This window comes from Acyrthosiphon pisum, chromosome A1, assembly GCF_005508785.2.
Source record: "Acyrthosiphon pisum isolate AL4f chromosome A1, pea_aphid_22Mar2018_4r6ur, whole genome shotgun sequence".
Classification (NCBI taxonomy): domain Eukaryota; kingdom Metazoa; phylum Arthropoda; class Insecta; order Hemiptera; family Aphididae; genus Acyrthosiphon; species Acyrthosiphon pisum.
Window position 1 is genome coordinate 4,766,266 of NC_042494.1, and position 6,606 is coordinate 4,772,871.

The 6,606-nt window shown below is 28.1% G+C and overlaps 1 protein-coding gene across 1 annotated transcript in view; it reads left to right on the forward strand.

The window, feature by feature from the left end:
• The first annotated feature begins 2,970 nt into the window (after positions 1-2,970).
• Positions 2,971-6,606, forward strand: part of LOC100568818 (trypsin-1) — an 8,159-nt gene continuing 4,523 nt past the window's right edge. Inside the window, exons 1-3 of the mRNA XM_003240355.4 lie at positions 2,971-3,271; positions 3,363-3,421; positions 4,401-4,637. The gene's annotated coding sequence lies outside the window, so the exon portion shown is untranslated. The remainder of the gene's footprint in view (positions 3,272-3,362; positions 3,422-4,400; positions 4,638-6,606) is intronic.

Below are 6,606 nucleotides of genomic sequence, written 5' to 3' on the forward strand. Positions count from 1 at the left end.
CCCCCCCCGCAAATACACCACTGTTATGCAGCATTACAGTTCAAATATTAATTTGGTTACTATAATATTTTATTTTTAAATTTAAATTTAAAATTTTTTTTTGTGTGGCCATAGGGAATGCAAATACAGTATAACATATTTAAACAAATATTAAAAATTGGGTTTGTTTTAAATCAGTACAGTAAAATTAATAGTTTAAAAAAGATGGACTGTAGGTAATAATATGTCAGTTAATTATAATTTTAATTGATTAATTCATTTATTCTTTTCGTCGTTAATGTTAAAATATGTTCACGTCCAGTCTATCTAGCCATAGTACTGTCTCGTTCGTTGCTGTATTTAGATCTTCGAGAGTTCCAGCGAACCTCCTAATTTCCACATTCGCTGACTATGCGATGCATTGTCTGGGCCTCCACTCCGCAGTCACATCTTGGATCCTCTTTTAAGCGCCACTTGTGTATCAGTTGGTTACATCGGCTCTGCTCTGTACGTATTCGGTTCAGTCTATTCTATAATCTGCAAGGAAGGGATGACACTCCTAGTTGTTCTGAATGGAAATCTTTGACTAAATTCCCGTTAATAGGGAGATTGCATTTCCATTCTTCTTACCACATACACATTACTATATTATAGCATATAATAAAATAAAATAAACAAGCAAAATTAATAAAGGTAACATAAGGTTCAAATTTAAAATAACAGATATATATTGGTAACTCTTAGTTGCTTTGGTAGTTTCAGTCTTTGCTACCTACCCAAGTTGTCATAAGTCATTTGACCAGTACTGGGCCATATGTATAGCGTTCTTCTTTGCTTCTATAAGGGCCTTGCCATTACAGGTGTTTAGACATTTGCTACATTTCAGTAGATGATCTATTATTTGTTCTTCTCCATACTCACACAGAGCAGATAATGCTTCTAAGTAGCCCCACTTTTTTTAATTGGTTATATCGTCCTATTTGGACATATCTTGTTGTTGCAACAATTGTGTCTATACACTGTTTAATCGAATAAAATTAGTTTATTTATATTGTAATATTTGGACAGTAAATTGTTTCTAATAAGCGTTTAACTTTTTTCAAGTTTGGTATTTATATATAGTGTTTAAATTAAAGTAAAGCAAAGTAATGTTTTAAATTAATTGAATTATTTTTCCTCGACTTAAAATAGCTGCCAACACAGTACTTAGCGTGCTAAGTTTCACTCATGAAGTGATATTCTATTATCCTGTCAACCAATTAAGATGTGACTGCAGGTCGTAGTTTAGATTGCATTAATTAAAATGAATTATACAATTATAGGTGCACTTAGGATAGATTTGATAAGGCAGATTTATTCAAAAACAGCTTTTAGTTAAATAATTTATCAGCAAAAGACCCATCAGCCATGGGCTCGTTATATTATGTTTAAAATGTATACAAAACTTAATTCCTTTAAAAATTCAAATCCTTAGACCTCCTATGGTTATCGTAGTAAATATTAGAACTCATATTATTCTTCTTGATGCATTGTTCACTCTAACCAATAATAAATTAAATAATAAATAACTAATAATAAATTATACCCACGAATGTGTTAACGAGTTTATTACGTTTGATTTACAAAACATTTTTATATTCATCTTTTTTAATTATTTATTTTTTGGCAGTAGGTATTAATATAATATAATATTATAACGAGGTATTATTACTGACAAAATAACCTAATACACCGGCGTAGCTAAATTGTGTATCTATTACGCCGTGTGAAAAAATTAATACCGTTATGAGAACTAATTAATAATTAATATGAAAATAGTATAATAATTATTATTATACTATTTTCATATTTGATAGGTACAAGAAACTTTTATCAAAGGTGTTATAAACGTTGAGATATAAAAAAAGGTAAAAGAGTTGTACACTTGTACGTCATTTATTTCAATTGTTGCATATTTTTTAATTTTTTTTACAAAATATGTATACAAACTCTATACATATACTCTATAACACTGTATAATAAGCGTGTGCGATACCTGTTATGTTAACTGTAAGTTACTCACTTACACGAAAAATAAGATGATACTCATCAGTGATAGGTAATTTCAATTGTAGTTTGTTGTAAATAAAATTACAATTGAAATATAGTGACCTAATGTTCGACACTGAAAATAATGGGGACAGTCGTCGACGTTTTTGTAAATACTAACACTGTTGTAAACACTGTTGATACTAAAAGCAACCTTTCAAATGAAAATTGAAAAATTACCTCTCATTTTAAGAAAAAATTCTAAATATATAGTCCTATAATAAAAATATCTAGCTACGTATTTATTAATGGCCATAGGTACTTCGAAAAACCATCAGCTGTATGTTTTGGCGTAATGGTAGGCAAGGCTGGGAAAGTTAATGATTTTTTTTTAACTAAGTTAAATTAAGTTAATATGCACCAATGTCCAATAAAAAAAAGTTAAAAGTTAATTTGAAAGTTAATTTAACTATAGGTTAACTCAGTTAAGTTAAAAGTTAATACTTACGCATTTTTTGTTATTTTTTTATTAAGTTAAAAAAAAGTTAATTTGTTTATACAACGCTAGCGTTCTTAATTTTTTTCCAACCCAAAACTAAATTATAGACTATAGTGTTTATACTTTATACTTTATACAGTATTTCCATGTAATGTAGATTCGAATGATTAAATATTTAACTTTAAACCATTCACGGTAAATATTGTTTGACAAAAAAACGAAGTAGACTGAAATAGTAAAATATAATAAAATTAAAAACAAAATAAATTAACTCAACTTACTTCTTAAAATGAAAAATTAATTCGTTAATTTCACGTTAATTAAAAAAGAAATTTAGTAAGTTATGAGTTAAGTTAATTAAAAAACAAAAGTAACTAGTTAATGCCCAGCCTTGGTGGTAGGAACCAGGTTCCAGGAAATTATATTATAATACATTTTAAAACAAGATGGTAATACAATTTTTTCATTGCAACCTATCTACGTAGTTTGACCTTCGGTCGATAAAGTGATCGCATATACCTGGTAAGTGGTAGGAGGTATATAATACCAAACTGACTACATACGATATACCAGCGTCATAGGTATAGTAGCTTAGATTTTTAGAAGACCCGATATTATGAGTCTAGAACTCTACTGTAATAAAGTTGTATTGGAATTATCGTCTCTAACGTCTCTTACATAGTGTTATCTTAAGGCGTTTAAAACTAACAAATCCACAACAGATATAATCGTCAGTGTTCAATACAGGCATTACACATTATTATAGTATATTTTTCTATATTTACATGGCTACCTACATGGTAGAAATTTCACGGTTATTGTTTTATATTTTTAAATATAATTTCTTTAATTTCAGCTCATAATTGACAATGAAGGTGACGTATACGTGGTTAATATATTCATGTTTATTTTTTGGTAAGTAATATCAGTATTAACAATTTAATAATAAATAGTAATAAGACCATGTTCTATAATGACATTATGTTTGTTCTTCCTGTAATATGTATTAATAGGTAGATACTGATAAAACAAAATATAACTTCAAACCGTTAATTTAAAAAAAAATTACTACATACCTATACAAATACTGTTTTTAATTTTCCTCCTATTTAATTTTTTTTATTGATAATAATATATATTGAATAATAATAATATATATGTATATATAATATATATGAGTGCATATTCTATGTGAAAATGGTATTGAGACCAGGGCCATTCTGACGGATGGGGGGGGGGGGATCATAACCTCCAACTAACGTACAATTAATAGCATTAAAATTAATTTCAATTCCAATTTCTTAAACCTGCATGACTGAACGACTGTACTACGAGGAATTACGATGATATGTCGGTATTATACTATATAATATATTATAATATTATAAATGGTTAGATGACACATGACACAGTCTGAAAGCTGTAACTTGTAGACTCCAAAGTAATCCAAAGTTGTTACTACAATTTTAACTTTTTTGTAGATATTTTCCTAATATTGATTCATTATTTCTGTGTGAAAACTGAAAAGACTATCAGCCAACTTTATATTCTTTACAGATTATTACTTCTTAACTTAGAGGCTTTGTTAATTTTTTATTTACGCGGAAATGTCTGACAAGTGTCAAAAAAAATAAAAAGAATTAAACTGGAATTATTAACGTGTGGGTAAATTTTTGATGATCGTTATTGGAAAAAACACGAAATTAATATTCAATAACTCAACTTTATTAATTCGAGTGACAACATTGATTGACTGACTGATAAAAATAACGAAACAAAAAATTTTATGAAATTCATAACATATAATGAGCCGGGTATAATAAATATGTATAATATAAAACCACTACTTAACCATTGTTTTTTGTATTAAGTATATTCGAATTTATCATCTCAGGAATTGGCGTTTTGTGTGAAAAAAAGTGTCCGTCTCTAGTTTCGGATAGTTTGGATATTAAATGTACTCATAATGGTAATTATGTTAATTGTTCAAACCTATCGATGCCCGGTACTATAGCAATACCATCGTGTAAGCCCACACATACTGTTCCAAATGGACAAGATGAGAATCCGCTTGAATTACTTTGTCACGAAAATGGAATGTGGAATAATCAGCTATATAGATGCATTCCATGTAATTATATATTTTTTATTATATTATGAACATTATTTTCTAATTTATTTACATATATTTTAATAATTAATAAAACTATAACCATTACTATTATATATATATTATTGTTTGAATTGTAAAAATTAAATTAAAGACGAACATAATGTAATTGCTGGGTTAAGGAGATTATTAACGTCTGATTAATATTTTTAACCTTTAATTAAATGTTTTTTTCTAACCTAGGTATTATATTAATTTATGAATTAGTTTCATTTGAATTTGTACTCAAATATTATTTTAGATTGCGGTTAATAACCAAGAATTGAGTTTAGACAGCGGTGGCTCGTTGGTTGTTGTTGGGAGTGGGGGTACGAATTTAATATTATATCTATATTCATAGGTATATAACAAATGAAATATAGTAAAATAATACAAATACATATTATATTATTACTATTAAACTTTAAATTATATTTGTCAGAGTATCGCAGGCTGCAGTAGAAATCAAATCTTTGATATATCATAAGGTGTCTGGTCCATAATACAATAATGTTAAATAATTGTAGACTGTAGTATACTATTATAGATACATATTTTATACTTGTTAATAGTATACAAAAATTGATAGGGAAATAGTATAATATATTTTATTAATATGAATAAAAATACTAATCGCCAATAGCGACCGACAATAACGCACGTATACGTATAGTTAATTTTAAAAATTAATTAGTAATTCCCAACTAGCCACACTATAATATTTTCCATATTGATGACGCCGCTGCCAAAATATGCATAATATGCATACATTATAAGATCGAAATATTTTTATACCCGCGTGAGTTATTTTATTACGTCTTGTTATTATGGATATTTTGTGACGGTGCTGGTCGTCGAAAACGCGTTTATATAAAATCGCAGTTTAACGTACCCGCACGCTCACGATTATGTGCGTCTGATGAACTTATAATGTACGTCTTAAATCCGAACAGCTAGGACGTAGATGTTTTTCGATTAAACACTGCTTGTGTTTGCGTGCGCACCCATACATTCCTGGTATCTGAGTGAAACAATATTCAATGTTTGCATACAAAAAAATAAATTGTATAATATAACATAAAAAATAATTGGAGTGTTAAAAAAATTCTTTTTCATTAAAAAAAAACAAGTATTAAATGAGTTGTTTTCTTTTCTTTAATTCAAGTAGGGGGTTCGATCGTACCGTCGTCCAAGCCACGAGTCGTCACTGAGTTTAGATGGTAATAAAAACATATTGAAACATCACATTGGAATGATGCAGTATATAAATTAAATAAAGATAATAATAATAGCTATATGAGATTTAATATTATTTATACGTCGTGTAATAAATAATAAATAACCACTAACCAATAACCAATAATCAGGGCTCTGAATTTAATGCATTTGCATATATAAAATATTATTATTATTTGGTAGACCATATAAAAAAAGTATTCGGCCTAAAATTGAGTCGAATTATTTATAGTTAAAATACAAAATCTTATGTTGCATTTTATTTTTATATTTTACAATCATCTAATTGCATGTTTTCATGATTTATTCGTATTAAGTGGACATGGTGCCCTCGTATGGGTGTCTCCGTCTTACAAGTGTGTAATAATATGTGTACGTTCAGCAGATCACGTTTAGCTCCGTTAGTTTAAAAATTAGAGTGATTTTTATTGTACTTTAATTTTAAAGTGAGTTATGAGTATTTTAAGATGTACAAACAATTTACATTTTTAAAATACTTATACCTCACTTCAAAATTAAAATATAATAAAAAGCCCATGAGATCGCCTAGATAATAATTTTACCTTTCAATTTTGTAAGAAGTCAATTCACTCTTATATTTAAACTAACGGAGCTAAACCCAAACGTGTTATGCTGAGCGTAAAATTTGTTATGTTAAGCACTTGTCTTGTAAGTGTGAGATAACATATTATGCGGTTGCCACGTCATCTTAATG